Raw genomic sequence first — 18,667 nt, forward strand, 5'->3', positions numbered from 1 at the left:
ATGGCATGTCATAGATAATTAGAAGCATCATTTTTTTTTCTTTCTTGATGTTGCATTGACTAACGATTTATTTTACAATCTATAGCATCTTATATTCAAAGCTATGTGAAATTATCATTGGAGCAGGTCTCCTTGTGGTGAAAAGGACCACTTGAGTAGTCCCATAGGCATAAGAACGCACCTCATGGTCACCAAGGAAGGCGTTTTGGAAGCTTGTCAAAGGCCACTCTGCCTAATTATCCCTTGTTTGTGGAACTCAAAGGCTTCTAGTGAAGTGATGGACAGATAAGAATAGGGAACTAGCAGATCCAGACAGAGATGATACTCTTTTGGATTCAGGGTTATCCAAACATCTGAAAAATTGAGATTGTGCAGTGAGGTCACCTGAGCAGAAAGAACAGAAGGATTTCCCAAGATGGAGCTCTCCAATGGGAGGGGACGGGAGGGCTGTTACCCCAACCAGAGCCCGAGCTGAGACTGTCACAGGAGGACAAGTTTCTCCTGCACCTTATGTGGCTCGGGGCGGTCTGGCCCTCCACCAGCCTCTGGGTGTCATGCCTGCATCTAATAGAACCCCCAGCAAGGCTGGGTCTGATACAAAGAAGCATTTGGGGAATTGCAGCTTACCTTGGGATAGTAGACACTAAGAAGGAGGGAAGGGCGTTCCTCTGACGGGGAAACAAGGGCTACAGTCAGTTTCCACCTACATAACAAGAGAAGGATGGCCTTATTTTTAACTTAAGCAGGTAAAGCAAGTCATATGAGTGAAATTATTATTAATTAATAATAATTATGGATAATATGACATTATTAGCAGGAGCCAGCATATCAAGTGCCTACTATATGAGAAGCACTGGTCTATGCACAATGTATACACACACAGCTAGTGTAGAGTAAATGTGATCATGTGAGTCACTTGACCGATGAGAAAATGAGACCGGAGAGGTCAATTCACTTTTCTACAATCACACAGCTGGCACATAGCAGAGCTCAGGTTCAAACTCAGCTTGGCTGACTCCAGAGCCTGAGTCAACCATGATTCGTGATAGAAGGTGGAGTTTCTTCTCATGGCAGTGTTCCAGTTGATTCCTGACTGCAAAGTTTGCTGGGTGGGTGTGGCTTCTCCCCTTCCTGCAGAGACTCCATCACTCCTTCGGTTCAGTAAGCATTGTCAAGGGTTGGCTGTGGATGCAGTCCTGCCTCGGCGCGCCTCTCCCGGTGTTCCTGCTGGTCAGCTCTGGCTGTCATAACAAAATACACAGACTGGTGGCTTCAACAACAGAAATGTATTTTCTCACACTTCTGGAGGCTGGGAAATCCAAAACCAAGTTGCCAGCAGGGTTGGGTTTCTAGTGAGAACTCTCTTCCTGGCCTGCAGATGGCTACCTTCTCCTTGCGTCCTCACAGGACAGGCAGAGAGAGCGAGAGGGTGGGGAAGAGACAGAGACAGAGAGAAGAGAGATCTCTCTCTTCCTCTTCTTCTAAGACGACAGTTCTGTCAGATTAAGGCCCCACCCTTATGACCTCATTTGACCTTAATTACCTCCTAAAGACCCTATCTCCAGTTATGGTCACATTGGGGGGTTAGGGCCTCAACAATATGAATGGGGCAGGGGCACAAGTCAGTCCATAGCAAGCAGTTACATTATTCTCGTATTCTTTTTTTTCTTTAACTGAAGTATAGTTGATTTACAATACTGTGTTAGTTTCAGGTGTACAGCAAAGTAATTCTTGAATTCTTTAAAAGAAGGAAGTTTTCCGTGAACATCTACTCCCAGGTATTTCCAAGACCCCAGAAGTTTATTTTATTTTATTATTTTTTTAATCGTTGGAAATATGTTGTTTTTGTTTTCAAATTTTATTTTCTTATACAATTTTTAAAGGTTACTTTCCATTGACAGTTATTACAAAACATTGGCTATATTCCCCGTGTTGTACAATACATCCTTGAGTCTATCTTACAGTCAATAGTCTGTACCTACCACTCCTTCACCCCTATATGCCACCCCCCCTCCCCACTGGTAACCACTAGTTCATTCTCTGTATCTGTGAATCTGCTTCATTTTTGTTATATTCACTAGTTTGTCTTATTTTTTTAGACATATAAGTGATATCATACAGTGTTTTTCTTTCTCTTCCAAGACCCCGGAATCTTAGATCTGAGAAGAATCTTTGAGCAAATCAAGTCCAAACTCCTCATTTTACAAATGAGTGCATGTGACTCTGAGATATTAAGGGACTTGCCCAGAGCCACGTAACTAGTTAATGGCAGAGCTGAGATTAGAACCAGGTCTTCTGATTCCAGTGGTGTAGTGGCATATGTTGCTGGGCTTTAAAGGAATGACGATGGTGATGACGATGTTTGCAGCCCCTACTATGTGATAGGCATTGATTGTATAATTCACTTTACATACCCCATCTTATTAATCCTCACGATAGCCCAGTATAATGGGTATGACTGTCCACTAATACAAATTAGGAAACTGAGGCTCAGAGGTGAGGTACCTTACACAAGCACACACAGCTAGTTGGTGGGGGGGGGGGGGGCGGCAGAGTTTAAATCCAAGATTGGATCCAAAGTCCATGCTCTTTTGGTTTCACTGTGTTCTATTTCCATTGAGCAAGTGGGCACCCTCGTGGGGCCCAGGGAGGTAGCTCTATGGCTATGAGCCAAGGTTTGGAGCCAAGTCAAGGTCATGGACACTCAGGATCAGCCCAGAAGACCAAAGGGCTGCCAGGGGTGACAAAATGAAAAAATGAAAGAGAGAAACTGGAGACAAACCTTGATGGCTTCCCAACGCTGCCATCGTCTGGCTCAGGGAGCTCCAAGTCCGTTTGTTTTTCCTAGGGCGTCAGGACTAGTCTTTTCCTTTACCTTCAAGCTCGACATCCCTTTATAGGTAAACCAGCCCTGCAGACAAGCACAAACCGTGCCAGCCCACCCTCCCCTCAGGCTGCAAAGGAAATGAACTTGGCATTCTACAGTCCTCACCTGGCACGAATCTCCACACAGCCCCGAGGGGACTGGGCCAAGGCTGGGTGTCAGGCTGGTGGGCTATTGTCTGGAGCCTTGAGAGGGGGGGAAAGGGAGCCGGCTCGCAGGAGAAAGGTGAGCGGCTGGCCCCGGCCCAAGAATGACAGGGGCCCCTGGCTCCCGCTGCCCAGCTCTGCTCCCCTGGCGGGGAACAATGCGAGGCTCTGTCAGGAAGTGACACTAAAACGCCATTCCCCTTCTACCTCCTTCAGCCTCTGGCAAAAGGAGGTTCCCGGAGGGAATATTTTTAGTTTGACAAATGAAAGCCTGGGACCGAGGACAGGAGGGATTAAGGGAGCTCTTCTCTGACACTCCTGGAGACGGGGAGATGATGAGTCAGATACAGAGGGCTTAGGCACGACTTCTCAAGACATTCCTCAAGCATGAGCACAAGCCAGCCGCGCGGATTCCTCCCGCCCCGCCAGCCGGCATCGGGACGGGGGGGAGGGGGGCCGGAGCCGGAGCCGCTGCTCTCCGGTCCTGTCTTCCCTTCCCAGCGGCACATTGTTGGACAGCAGCTTCTTCGGGGAATCAAAGCGGCCGCCTGTGCTGCGTTCCCGACCAGCAGTCAGGAGGCGTGGGTTCAAGTCCAGCCCTCCCCACTTGCTGGCTGTGACTCAGGTGTCCTCACTCTCTCTCGAAGCTTCAGTTTCCTCATGTGTAGACCGAGAGTACGGTAAGGCCTCAGAATGATTATGATGAGGCTGGACCTCTGAAAACAGCGTTGGGAATGCAAGTGCTCTGGACACTTGATTTTCCTGTCTGGCTCCCAGCACCCCACGTACAGGTGAGCTGGAAATCTCACATCAGAATAACAAAACCAAGATTTAACCCTCTCAGCACCTCAGTGAAGTAGATCTCATCACCCCTATTTGACAGACAAGGAACCTGAGGCCCAGAAAGGGGCGTGGCTTGCCCAAGGTCACAGAGCTAACAAATGGTAGGTTGGCATCGCCCTGACTCTGAAGCCCACGTCCTGAATCCCTGCGCCGGTGACTCCCTGGCTGGGCCTGTATCTGGCGGGAGCACGTCTCTTATCAGAAGCCACAAGTGACAGGAAGATCAAGACAGTGCTCAGGGCCAGGCGCCAATCGGGGAGCCAGAAGGGGAGGAACGGGCTGCCAGCCAGAGGAGAAGGGCCAGGGCAGACGGAGACCGGAGCCCAGGGGCAGGGCTCAGACGCAAGCACGAGTCGGAGGAGCAGGGGAAGCGCCCCAGGCCAGAACCTGGGCCCTTGGCAGCATCGGCAGGTGGCTGGCGCTCCTGGCAATGCGGTGGGCTCCGGGAGGGGAGGTGCACTTAAAAGTCAGAATCTGCTCATTTGGTTGGAAGAGAGAATGAGGCAGCCATCAGTCTGTAGACAGGTCGTCTTATTTCGCACTTTCCAAGCAGCTGGGGGTGGGTGGGTGCTCCCAGGGATTCAGCGCCAAGTCACTAAGTGAATTTGATTCCAAATATATAAAGCTGTGCCGAGCAGCCCACCCTTAAGCCACCCCCGTGGCCCACCTATTTGAATTTCATTGGCCCACAATTGAATTTCAGAATAAATAGTAGAAGGCCATCATAAATGAGTGCTTCTTCTCAAAAATGCTGATAGTAATGATTTCATTGCTAAGATTAGTGCTTTTTTCCTTCATTAGCATCCTCCTCTTAAGTAAGTGATCTAAGTCCAGAGAATTCACTCTTTATCCTTCATGGAACTTGATTCAGCTATTTTGTTTTAAACAGAAAGCAAAGGGTAGTTATTTTCTTCTTTAATTTGTCCTCAGGAAGAAAGGAAGGAGGAAGGGAGGGAGGGAAGGAAGGAGGGGGCTACCACTCACACCACAAACTCCACTCTCCGTGAACTCATGGGATGAGCGCCCCCCTACCGCCACCACCAAGATAAGGTCCAAGAGACTTGTCACAGCACCCTTCCTGGGCCCCAGGGTGATGTGAACATGGGACAGATCATGTCTTCATTTTTGCACCAGCCACTAAAAATGCCCAGAGCTAATTCTGCATCTTTCCGTCAAGCCATGGGACCTTGGGCAAGTCATTTAAACTCTGTGAGCCTCAATTTCCTCATCTGTAAAACGGGAATAAGTGCCACCTTGCTTCAAATGGCAGTTGTGGAAATAAAACAAAAGAGATATACAGGTTTATATGATTATATATTATTTATTGAGCACCTATTATGTGCCAGGCACATGCTATATATGTATATGTGTTTGAGTTTTTTGTGGGAGGGAGGTGTAACCCACCTCAACATCCTGGAGCAGAGGAGGTCAAGAAAGTTTAACAAGGACACTCCTGAAATGGGGATTCTGACTTATCCTTCCCAGACTCTGCAGCAGGCTGACCTGTGTTTCAGTCAAACTTCTTTGACTTCAGGGTCAGAAAATCTCTTAAATATCAGGAATGCAATGGCTGCATGTGGTAGGAGTGGGTGCTATAAGGACAACGGGGCGGGGTGGGGGGTGGGAAGGGCTCTTATTTGTGATGCAAGACTCTGGCCTCATGGGAACTGGCAGTGGGAAACCCGGGCACTGTCTTCCTTTGACAGCCATGCCCGTTTGTCCCTCATGGGCGTGTCGTCTCCCAGGGCTCCAGCCCATCCTGTGTGTGCTGTTCCCCTGCTCTCAGCTGGCCTACCCTCTCCTTCAGTTCTGTATGCCTCTTCTCCATCTGGTAGCTTCTGCTTCCACAAGGCAAAGTGCTTGACATGTGGGGACACGCTGACATTTTTCCAATTAGTTTCCTCCTGTGGTCTCAGACTGCAATTAATCTTTGCCCACAGGCTCTAGAGTTAGAAAGACTGGGACCTGAAACCCAGTCCTACCACTGACCAGCTGCTCTATTTTGAGCAAGGAGCCTCTTGGACCCTCAGATTCCTTTTCTGTAAATGGTGATCCTAATAGTACCAACTTCATTGGGTTGTGATGCAGAGTAAATAAGATAATTAGAACAGAGCCTAACACATAATAAGCACTCAGACCCGCAGTTGTTATTATTGCTACCACTGTTACTACTATTGAGTTGGATAGAATTGGCTCAGATCCCATTTCTTTCACTTATGAAAGTTTCTTAACTCTCCAAGCCTCAATTTCTGCCAAGGGGCTTCTAGCGCCTCCCTCCCAGGGCTGGCATAGGAGCCAGCATGCCGGGGGTGTAGAGATCTCAGCAGGACTTGCTTGTTCTCCTTCTCTCCCTCATCCTTTATGGGTGTACCTTGAGCATTTCTCTAGGAAGCCAGTCTCCTCCCTCTGCCATACCTCTTAAAGATCATACAGATGATTCAGCCTTTAGGGTCTAGATCCAATCACGGGCTAAAAGCTTATCCCCTTACGGTGGTAAGGCAGACTGGACTCTTGGAGGCCAGCTAACCTCATAGGGGGAGACTGAGGCCCAAAGACAAGAGGCGAAAGACCCAAGTGAAAGAGTGACCAACCCAGAAACAAGACCCTGTCTTTCCTGATGTCCAGTCCAGTGCTCAGGCCACACTTTATTCGCCCTCAGTTTGGGGGGGGGGGTTCCCTTTCTCCTAGTCATCAAGCACACACACGCCTGTGCTCCCAGAATCATCCGTGTGAAAAATGAATGGCAAGGGCCTTGAGGCAAACTGGCGGGGAAAGGACAACACGCCCAGAGGCAAGGGGAGAGCAGTAACCAGCAGGCCCCAGCATGGCCCCCGGCAGAGCCGAGCCCTGGCTCAGCCATAATAAGAGTGACTCGGGAGGCACTGGAGAAGGGAGCCTCCGAACCATGACATCACATGAATGGCGGTGTCTGTGGGCCTTAAAAGCGAAAGGGGGTTAGGCCAGTGTTCTGAGGCTGGGCTGTGGGGCCTTGAGGGCCCAAAAGCAGACCACCTGCCCTGCCTGAGAAACGTTTGCCAGAGCATCTACATGAGAAATGAATCTTAAAATTTGATGTTATTAAAAACTGTCAGCTCTGATTTCACTACTGATACTATCTATAAAATAGATAACTAATGAGAACCTACTGTATAGCACAGGGAACTCTACTCAATGCTCTGTGGTGACCTAAATGGGAAGGAAATCCAAAACAGAGGGGATATATATATATATATATATATATATATATATATATATATATATATATATATATACATATAGCTGATTCACTTTGCTGTACAGTAGAAACTAACACAACATTGTAAAGCAACTATACTCCAATAAAAATTTTTTAAATAATAATAATAAAATAGGTGGCTCAGTGGTTAAGACTCCACGCTCCCAATGCAGGGGGCCTGGGCTCTATCCCTGCTCAGGGGACTAGATCCCACATGCATGCTGCAACTAGGAGTTCACATGCCACAACTAAGGAGCCCGCAAGCCGCAACTAAGGAGCCTGCCTGCTGCAACTAAGACCTGGCACAACCAAAAAAATAAATTAATTAATTTAAAAAAAAAAAAAAAAACAGTGCTGAAATAAAATAAAAACTATCAGTTCTGATTTCAAAGGCTGGCAAGCTTGCCTCTGAGCCCACACCGACCCAGGCCCAGCCAACCCCACCAAGACAACTAACCCGTGACATCAGAGCCGGCCCTGGGCAAAGAGTCTGGTGAATTAGCACTATCTAAGGAGGAGGAGGATGGAGTTACAACCTCACCAACTGGGGAGAATTGGGGAATCCTTCCTGGCTTAGCTCACGTTCCCAATGGCTTGTCAAAAATGCACATGCCTAGAAATGCTGGGTCTTGACAGCCAACCTCCGGACTTCTGTATCAGAATGGGATCCAAGCCCCACAGATGAGGCCAGTGGCTCCCAAGGGGAAGACCAGTGGGCTCCCAGCCACCACCATCATCCCCTTTATCTCTGTCTCTGTCACTACCCTGCTATTCTGGTTCAGGCCATATCACCTCCTAATTGTATTAAGGTATTGTTATGGCCTCCAGCTGTGCTCCCTCCAATCCAGGGGTCCCTGAACTTGGGCTGAACAACGAGATGCTGCCCGGGTCCCATCCCATCTTATTTACTTGGTCAGGAGCAGAACCTTGACATTGGTTTTTTTAAACCACCCCTCCCTCCCAGGAAACACAGATGAGCAGGCAGGATGGAGAGTCCATGCCTCAGACCATTCTTTTCACTGCAGCCCATCTGTTCTCTCCAGAACCCAGATCTGCTGCCATCTCCAAGGGAAGATATCATCCCCTTCCCTTAGGGTACAAGCTCCTTACCAGCCCACCCAGGCCTCCCTCTCTCGCTGCATCTTCTTTTACTCTCTCTTACACTCTCTTCACTGGCACAGATCTTCATGTTCTAAATAAACCACCTCTTTTGACTTTCCAGCTCAGACCATTCCCTTTGCCGGGAACGCCTAGCTCAACCTGAATGCCTCCTACCCATACGTGGACATTTTTTTCTTAACCTTTAAAGCCCAACATCAATGTCACCCCTCCTGGGAAGACTCCCTTTATGCCCACACAGTATTAATTGCTTCCTGATGACAGTTGAAGCTGGTGCTTCGATAGTGCTAACCACAGGGTGGGCACCATACATTATCATGGTTTTACACGGCCTAATCCATTTCATCCTCCCCCCAGCCTTTCAGAGTGGGTACTATTATCACCCACATTTTACAGATGAGAAAGCAGAGGCAGGGAGACAGGAAGTAACTCACCCAAGATCACATGAGAGGGCATGAACCCTGGCTGTCTGGCCCAGATCCACTGTGCTGGAGACCACCTTGCCCCTCCTTCTCTTTCTCCACTTACTGGCCCATCTCGTCCGCTTGACACTGAGCTCCTTGAGTGCAGGAACTGGGTCTTATTACTATAAGTGTTGTAGTATTATGAGTATTATTACTATTACTATTATGAGTATCATTAGTAGATTAGTATATTGATAGAAATAGTTAATAATGGCTCTAATGTATGGAGTACTCTCTCTATGGCTTGAGTTTTCATACATTATCTTCTTCACAGTTCAACAACCACATTGAGATGTGTTATCGTCTTCACCTTATAGATAAATCATCTGATTTATCCATGGGGCTCCGTGAGGTCAAAGTCCAGGGTCACCCTCCTGCCTCCACCTCCCCAGTACATAGTCAAGATACAGTCATGACTCAGGGACCTGTTGAATTAAACTGAATGTCTCATTTGCAGACCTCAACCTTTGATTCTAAGATTACAGCTTACTACTAATGACCCTCAGCTATTAGGTCCCTACTACGTGCCAGGAATGGTCCGGGGAGCTCCATAGGCACCAATTCATTCATTCTCCGTACCCCAGGAGGCAGGACCCATTGTTTGCCCCATTTTTTAGATGCCTCAGGCGAGACTCAGAGAGGTTGTGTGCCATGCCCAAGGTCACACAGCTGGTAAGGAGCAGGGGCAGTAGGGAGCCAAGGCTGGCTCAAAGGGCTGTACTCCAAGCCCTCTGCTCCAAGCCTTCTTCTAACTCCCTCTTGGGAACAGCAGCCCTGGAGGCAGATGATTGAGCAGGGAGGGCAGGGAGGAGGGAGGAGCTGGGAGGCGCATTCCATCAGACACAATTTTCTTAGACATTTCAGCAGATTCCTTAGTCCCTGTAGGACCAGATTGCCCCTAAAGCAAATGATGAAACGAACCGTCCAGTTGCTCCCAGTGACATCTCATTTCTGCTCCTTCCGGGCCCCTGCGCAGGCCCCTGTGCATTCCTGGTGACGTCACCCAGCTGTGCGCCCTCATCTCCCGGAGGAAGCTCTGTCCCAGTCGGGAAGCGGGAGGGATGGGCGGGGGTGCGGAGGGATGACACGGAGACAGGCCCCTCTCGGCGCCTGAAGGAATGCGTCCCCGGCTCAGCCCCACAGCCCAGTTTGGGGAGGGTCCCCGAGCAGGGTCACTTCCCCATGATCAGAAGGTGGACGCCGAGGCCTGAAATGCCCAGGCTAGAGATGAAAAATAATCCAACTGAATAAATAAATCACCAAAGAGAGCAGCCACCGTCTGCCAAGAAATTCAATCCTAAATGTGGAGAGAGTTGGTAGGGGGCGGGGGCCTGGGGACGGGGCGGGGGGTGGGGGGGGGTACTGAGGTTCTGAAAAGATTTAATTGGTGATAGGGCCCAAAGAATATGTAAATAGTCTCTTGGTTTCTATCCTTTTAGGAGAAACAGATGCCAAGGACTCCAAGCTGAGTTTTCATATGAAAATCACTCAGACCCCGAGAATGCCATTTAAAATGTATATAATTCGATTGTTATCTCCTAGGGGGGTGGGCTCCCTGTTTGAGGTTTTCTTTTACATCAGCCCCCCACCCCCATTGTAAGACCCATTTTCTGTACCTCCCTTCCCCTTCCCCTCCTCCAAGGCCCTAGGTTAGATGCCTGAGACAGATGAGGACAGGACCTCGGAGTTCCAATGGGGGGGGGGGAGGGTGTCCTGCTCCCCCAGGGTCTCGAAAGCCTACAGCTAAACCTTTAACACAAAGATTATCTAAGCAAGGTTAACAATTTCCAAGCCCAGCCTCTGCTAAGGACCATCCAGTGACAAGGAACTGGTCCTCTCTTTCTCCCTAGGCAACCAATCATATTAGTTTGGACAATACTGATTCCTAGAATGTTCCCCCACATGTTGAACTAAATTTTGTCTCTCAGAATTAAAGTCTTTTACTCCTGCTTCTTGGCACTATAAAAAACACGCTTTGCTTTCCAAGCCCTTCTAGAAACTCTCTGGATTTTGAACTCTGAAAAATAAAAGAGAAGTTGGAGAGTCTCATGGAAGGAGTTTGGGGGGAGGAGAATTCAGGACACTTGTGTCCCAGGCCCAGTTTTACTCCCTGACTTTAAGGGCCTCGGTTTCCTCATCGGTAAAATGGGAAGATTGATGCCTGCCCTTTTCCGTTGGAATGAGGATAAAACGAGAAAGGCGGGGGCGGGGGGGGGGGGGATCGTGTATTTTGAAGGCAAGACAAACCTATAAAAGTGAGTCATAATTAAAAACACCAAATGAAGCCATAGAAGTGAAGGGGCTGGGAAGCTTTTCCTCCTCGGCAAATTGAGAGGGGTGAACTTGTGATCTCCAAAGTCCCTTCCAGCTCAGATGTGCAAGCAGTTTCATGAGGAGGAGCGCAGGATGGGAGTTTTCTAGTCCTGTGCAAACCAGCAAACGCTGGCCCATTTGTCTCTGGCCCGAGTGGCTCCTGTGAACAGATATATTTTTAGAAGAATAGAGAGGAAGTGGTAGGGCAGCAGGAGAAAGTGAGAAAGGGAGGCTCTTCTATTTATTTAACCATCTAGCAAGTAGGTATCGCACTCTCAGTGCATGGACCACATGGAACAGAGATGCAAGAGAATGTTCCTAACAGGGAAGACTCCACCAACAACCCACAAGATTCTACACAGTGTGGGAGGTTGAATAATGCCCTCCACAAGATGTCCACATCCTAATCCCCCAAACCTGTGACTTTGCTACTTTACATGGCAAAAGGGACTTTGTGGATGTGATTAAGCTCATAATCTGTTGTCCTGGATCATCCAGGTGAGCCCAATCGGATCACAGGGAGCCTTATAAGAGAGAGACAGGAGGTCAGGGCCAGAGAAGAAGATGTGATGATGAAAGCAGAGGTTGGAGTGGTGTGGCGCCATGAGGCAAAGAATGTGGACAGCCTCTAGAGGCTGGAAAAGGCAAGGAAATGGATTATCCCCTAGACCCTCCAGAAGGTGCACAGTCCAGCCAACCCATTTTGGACTTCTGACCTCCAGAACTGTAAGAAAATAAACCTGTGTTGTTTTAAGCTACTAAGTTTGCAGCGATTCATTAGAGAAGCAAAAGAAAACTAATAAACATTGTTCCCGGAGAAAACTTCTACGTTAATTCCTATACAATTATTTTTATCTGTATTACAATACTTGGATCACGTTAAGATACACACACACAAACACACACACAGAGTACAAACACATCTAATCCAAACTCAATCCCACCTCAAGGAATTGTACTTGCTACTCCCTCTGCCAGGAATGCTCTCCCCCTAAGTCTTTACATAGCTCCCTCCTTCTCAGCTCTGTTATCTCTGCTCAAGTTTCATTTCCTCAGAGGCTCCTTCTCTGGCTGCCCTTTCTAAAATAGTGTCATGCCAGAGAAAGACAAATATCATATGATATCGCTTATATGTGGAATCTAAAAGAAAAAAAGACACAAATGAACTTATTTCCAAAACAGAAAGAGAATCACAGACACAGAAAACAAAATTATGGTTACCAAAGGGGAAAAGGGGGTGGGGGGGAGGGATAAATTAGGAAGCTGGGATCAACATATGCATACTACTATGTATAAAATAGATAACCAACAAGGACCTACTGTATAGCACAGGGAACTATATTCAATATTATGTAATAATCTATAAGGGAAAAGAATCTGAAAAAGAATATATATGTATCTATATATTTACACATATATGTAACTGAATCGCAGTGCTGCATACCTGAAACTTACACGATATTGTAGATCAACTATACCTCAATAAAAAAAATTTTTTTAAATAGTGTCTTGCATCCCACCACCAGTCCCACTGATGTTCCAGTGTTTTTCAAACTGCAGGCTGCAATCTACTGGTAGATCATAAGGTCAGTCTTAGTGGCTTATAACCAGTGTATTTTTAAACTATAATAGAAAAGAAGAGGAAATATGAGAGCACATCACGTGTAGTAAAGGCTCACTTTACTGTTTCACAACCCTTTTGTTCTCTTCTGTATATGTTTGTATATATATTGGGCTGCAATGTAAAATCACTTACCATGCATCAAAAATTTCGATCTAATACATCACCCTGCGGAATTTTCTCCAGAGTTGTTATCACCATCTGTAATTCTCTTCTTATATACGTATCTGTGCTCCATCTCCTCTCCGGGAATGTAATCTCCATAAGGTAAAGACTTGACTGTATTTTCCTTTGCTGTGTCCCTGGCATCTAGAAGAGCCTGTTAGCCCATAGGCATTCAACAAAGATTTGTTGAAGGAGTGAACAAATGAATTGAGCCCATTATTTCGTGAATATTATTGTTGGGAACAGGAGTAACATTTTTCAAAAGTAAGTTCATTTAAAAGATCATGTCATGTAGCTAGGAATACAAGTGGTACTAGTGAGGCAAAAATCGTGAAGATGATACTGAAATACTAAATTTTGGGACATAAAATAATAGACTCATTCCCTGCTCTTGAGGGACCGCCAAGCTAGCTGGGGCGACGTGCTATAGAAGGTCCAAAGAACAGATGGATCCCACCCCAGAATTTAGGGATCACATCCACCTCCTCTGGTTCCACCCTCGAGAATGCCGCAGCCTGGAGTGCAGAAGTGACTTCTCCCAGGCCAGTAGGATAGCCTGAATGAAGGCTTTGGGCATGTTGGTTTCCTTTCAATCCAACCACACTTGGGCCCCAGAGTCTGAAAATCCAGGACGAGAAGCTTCACCCCAAACTCTAGTCCCACCTTTCCGACCACCCACTCCCATCCTGTGCTGTTTTTCTGTCCAGGAACATGGACACAGCGCTGTGCAATGGAAAGATACCCAGCTTGGAAGGCAGACAAAAATGGCTTCTGATGGACCTGTGTCTACTGCTTATTAACCAGGAAATGAGCAAGTTTCTTAACCTCTCAGAGCCTCACTTTCCTTATCTGTAAAATGTGGAAATAAAGTAACAACTCTGTAAAGTGCCCAGAACAAAGTAGATTCTCTTCCCTTCTCTCCCAAGGGATTTATGCATTATCACTGTGATTCAGCCTCTAACAAATGCCCACAAAAGGTGAGCACTATTCAGATGTCATCAGTGACAGGCTGCCAGGGGGTCCCATTCTCAAGTGCCAGCTCCAAGCAATGCAGGACAGGTGTCCCAGCAAGAGGGCTTTGTGCTCTGAGGTGGAGGGCACTCGTGGTAGGGGGATGAGACACTTGGGCAGTGTCAGGGCATGAACAAAGGTCTTGGTGTTGGTGACAAACCCCTTCCAGCACCAGCGTCCCTTCTCCCCATCCTTTTGCCACTAAGTTATAGTCTAGTCGGGACCACATGATGACATTCATGGGCTCTAGTCATTTTTGCTTTTGTAAACCTCTTCCTCCATCAACCAGATATTTAAAGCCTTATTTTACCACTACACTGGTATACAGATGAATATATGAATATTGTATAATAAAACATTTTATTCAACCTAAAAGCTCTTTTTTTCTGGCTTTAAAAGAAATGAAAACATGTTCAAGGGCCCCCAACAATATTATATGCCCTGTGCTCACCATGCCAAAGCATAAATCAGCCCTAAATCCAGCCTTTCATCACTCACCTTTAATGATGGGAACTCGCTGCTTCCACAGAGGACACAGGCCACCTTGGCTAACTCTGGCTTACAAGAAAGTTCCTATTTATAATGAGTAAAAACTTGTGTCCCTTAAACTTCCATTCTCCTTGGCCCCAACCTTAGCTGTTGGAGCTACGGAGAACAGGAGAACTCATACTGTCCCTGTAGGAGTACGGCTGTCCCTAGTGGGTTGAATGGTGGCCCCCAAAAGACATTTCCACCTCCTGGAACACGTGAATTCTACCATAGTTGAGAAAAGGGTCTCTGCAGATGTAGTGAAGTTAAAGATCTCCGGATGACATCATCTCGGATTATCCAAGTGGGCCCCAAATCCAGTAACAAGTGTCCTTATAAGAAACACACAAAGGAGAGACATGGAGAAGAGTAGGTCATGTGAAGGCAGAGGCAGACGGCGGAGCTCGGCTGTCTCAAGCCAAAGAAAGCCGGGAGCCATTAACGGCTGGAAGAGACAAGGAGAGATTCTCCCCTAGAGCCTTTGGAGTGCAGCCCTGCTGACACCTTGATTTCAGACTTCTGGCCTCCTGAACAGTGGGAGAATAGACTGCTGTTGTCAACCACTTCATCTGTGGTAATTTGTTACGGCAGCTACTGGAAACTAATACACTGTCCGTTCCATGATGCCTCCAGGCCCTCAGCCACCTGGGCTCTTACTCATGGAGTAGTAAAAAGAATAAGGGCTTTCAAGTCTGGATTCTGATTCTGACTCTGCCAGTTGGTACTGGAGTAAACTGGGCACTCTGTTAACGCATCTGTAAAATGTGGCCACAAATATCTACCTTATAGGGTGGTTGTGAGGATCAAAATAATAACCAGAAAATGTTTAGCTCCTGCTTAACAGCAGAGGGAATAATCAATTCCTGCTGGGCTCCAGTCCAGTGAGGACCACAGAGCCCAGCACAGGCCTCTCTCTTGCTCAGATCCTGAAGCAGATTGGTCCCCTCACTTGTGGAGAAGACAGGATGCCTGGAGTTCTGAGGAGGAGGAGCCAGCCCCACGGGGAGTGAACCCCAGGAATATTCCTAACAAGGAGGTGATATTCGTCTTGGTCTAAGGGCCCAGAGCATCCAGCTCAGTTCTCACACTTTGAAGAAATTTGGGGTCCACTTTCTTCTGGAAAACCAAGAAAACATTGAATTCTTTTAAGATATTTTCTATTTGATTATTTGGAAAAGAATATGGGGAAGTGGATGGAGGAGGACAAAGCACATCTTTATGAAGAGGAGGAAGTCCTAGCAGAAAGTTCGGGTCTGCTAGGAGGCCATAGGATGGGCACGATGACGTGAAGGGAGTTTTTTTATTTCTATTTATTTATTTATTTACTTATGGCTGTGTTGGGTCTTCGTTTCTGTGTGAGGGCTTTCTCCAGTTGCGGAGAGCGGGGGCCACTCTTCATCGCGGTGCGCAGGCCTCTCACTATCGCGGCCTCTCTTGTTGCAGAGCACAGGCTCCAGATGTGCAGGCTCAGTAATTGTGGCTCACGGGCCTAGTTGCTCCACGGCATGTGGGATCCTCCCAGACCAGGGCTCGAACCCGTGTCCCCTGCATTGGCAGGCAGATTCTCAACCACTGCGCCACCAGGGAAGCCCCGTGAAGGGACTTTTCTGAGGCACCAGAGAAGGGTATAAAGAGCAAGGAGCCGCAGGGAATCCAGAAGGCTGGAGAAAGGAGTGGGGATTATCTGTTTGGGCGAAAGACGTTGGAAGGGTAAGGATTCAAGAGTCCCAAGAGATGGGAAATGTAAAGGATACAAAACAGGCAGCCAAATGTTTCAGATTTTAATGGCACCCTGAAACACTTGGCTCAAGTCTGATATTTTCCAGGCCTGCCCCCAAAGCAGGGCCTCCCCTTCTAAGTACCTCCTCAGGGTAGGAGGCAGGAGGGGCACCTAAACGTTCATGGATGTATCAGGCCAACCTGGGCCTGTAAGTGGAAGAGGTAGGTTTAAATCGAGGTACCTGACTCTGGAGCCTGCACTCTGAACCATGAACCTGTGTGTTCCCGTCTCAGCTACAAAATGAAGACAGTGATACCTTTCTCACAGGCTGTTTTATATCCTAGACTGTTCACAGAAGCTTCATCATGGCCAATGTGACTGTTTCTGGGCCAGGTTCTCGTCAGTCTCCCAAGACATTGATGGCTGAGCAATCATTTAGTTAATGAGGTATTAATATTCTTATTCTGATAAATGGTATGTGCCTCCCCTGTATCTCCCCTTGTCCTATGCAGCCTTGTTCTTCATTGAATTTATTTCCGTGTATGCAATTACAACTGTCAATAGAGAGTGACATGTGTCTCCTTGAACATTGAGGAAAATCAAAAGAAGAGCTGACTTGTACGTTCAGAAACAAGAGGACGCAAATGGTGTTTTCCAGAGGTTACATGAATTATCCCATAACCCTAAGGTGAGCTTGCTATTTCCAGCAAGAGAATCCACTGAGATGGGGAAAGGGCAGTAAACAGCATCACTTCTCAAGAAAGAAATGGGGCAGTGTTCGATGGTGGTGCAGAGATGCCCGCATCCCCAGAAGGTTCCCTGGCAAATCCTGGTTCTTTACAACTTGGCCCAGGGGCCTGACACTGCACAGGACTTTCCCGGACAATCTATCTCAAGCCATGCCAGTAAAAGATGGAAGCTGGACAGTTCCTGTGCAACTCACAGGTCAGGCCTCGATCCCTCTGGTCCCCAAGAATCTGAAGATTTGGAATCAAACAGATCTGGTTCCAAATCCTGACTCTTTGATTTATAACTTTGGGAACTTCAACTACTCAAATTTTCTGAGGCTCCAGTGAATGGAGATGGCAACTTTGTTGGGTAGTTTTGGGGCCCAGATGAGGTGACTTACAGAAACAAAGTTTAGGCAAATGGCAGAATTCAAGGACTGATAGGTCTCATTACAACAGCAGAAGCTTTTTCCTTGAGAACTTTAGCACTCCCCCAAAGGCCAACATTGTAAGGCTATATGTTGGGCCAACAGCACCACCTGGTGGTCAGTTCTAAGAGCTGTCAAACCTGGCCTCCCTCTTTGGACTTTCTCAACTTGGACAGAGATGTGCTCACATCACAAAAAAAGACTTGCCTTCAAAAAGGAACCTGGTTAAAAGAGGCCTATAGTCAGGAAGGGAACATATCTATTTATAATTCTTCCCTGATGGAATAAAAACTGGGCATAGTCAAGAAGGCAGACACTGGGTTCAGTCCACCTTATAAGACAAGACAGGCAAGACACTGTACTTTTCTGAGCCTCGGTACCTTCGTCTGTATAATGAAAACAATAGGTATCAAAAATGAAATTAATATAGACCCAGTGACTGGGATCTAGTAGACACTCAAGGCAATTTTTAATATTTAGGAAGCAACTGCATGTGTCTGATCCCCTAAAGCTGTACCTGGTCTTTGGACAAGTGGGATATGTGGAAACCTTCTTGGAGGTTTCCAGGAAGAGATAGCCAGCGGCAAGCCCTCTCCTGGGCCAGATTCTGCTCTCCACTTGCTTTTTCACCTCCCCGCCTCCAGGGGGCACTACCTCAAAGTCTGACCTGCTTGAGAAGCACCCTCCAGAAGCTGGGGTTCTTGGAGACTGGAGAAGGAAGATCGTTCATTCGTTCATTCAGTCATTTAACAAAAGTGCTGAGTATTGGCGATACAAAGATTATTCTGACATGGCTCCTGGCTCCAAGGAGCTTGCTTTCTAACTGGGGAGGCAGAAGAATAAAGAAATACTTAAGTGCAAAGGACCAGATACTGTGATAGAGGTATGTACTGTTTAGGAAGGTAACACAGAGAGAAAGTGTCTGGACCTAGAGGAGTTGGATGGATTCAACAGTTACCCACTAAGTGCCGAGCACACAGTGAGGACTTAGGGATACAAGGTTGGATAAATTTCAGCCCTCACCCCAAAGAGGTTGTGATGGACAGGGGCAAGGGAAGGATGGGGAGAGGCCATGACATGTGGTTTGGGACTGCAGGGTGTGGGTCCAGGGAACTTGAAGCAGAGGAACTGCCTGAGCAAAGAAAGGCTTAAAGGTGGGACAGAGCAGGATCAGCTGGTGGCTTCTCCACACCCACCTACTGCATCCTCCTCTGGGCTACTTTCCCTGCTTTGGGATTCAGGAAGTGCATATATCATGTTTCATTCGATGCCATTTTTAAAGTTTGCTTATCCTCCGCTCTGGTCCCTTCTCCAAAGGTCCCAGGTAGGCAAGCATTATACCATATCACCCAGAGCATCCCGGCAAGCCCCCTCCCCACTTGCTCTGCATTGGCACTGAGGATCCTCTCCAAGGCAACCTGCCCAGCAGTGGCCTGGCCCACCTTCCCTGGTGTCTTGAAGC

The 18,667-nt window shown here is 47.4% G+C and overlaps 1 long non-coding RNA gene across 1 annotated transcript; it reads right to left on the minus strand.

Annotated features, from left to right (window-relative positions):
• Positions 1-712: 712 nt before the first annotated feature.
• Positions 713-3,294, minus strand: LOC137755213 (uncharacterized). Its single transcript, XR_011071979.1, has 3 exons — positions 2,993-3,294; positions 2,783-2,911; positions 713-1,241 (listed from the first exon to the last, which is right to left on the minus strand). It is a non-coding gene; the product is annotated as an uncharacterized lncRNA (long non-coding RNA).
• Between the last annotated feature and the right edge of the window lie 15,373 nt (positions 3,295-18,667).

Source organism: Eschrichtius robustus, chromosome 20 (assembly GCF_028021215.1).
Source record: "Eschrichtius robustus isolate mEscRob2 chromosome 20, mEscRob2.pri, whole genome shotgun sequence".
NCBI classification, from domain to species: Eukaryota; Metazoa; Chordata; class Mammalia; order Artiodactyla; family Eschrichtiidae; genus Eschrichtius; species Eschrichtius robustus.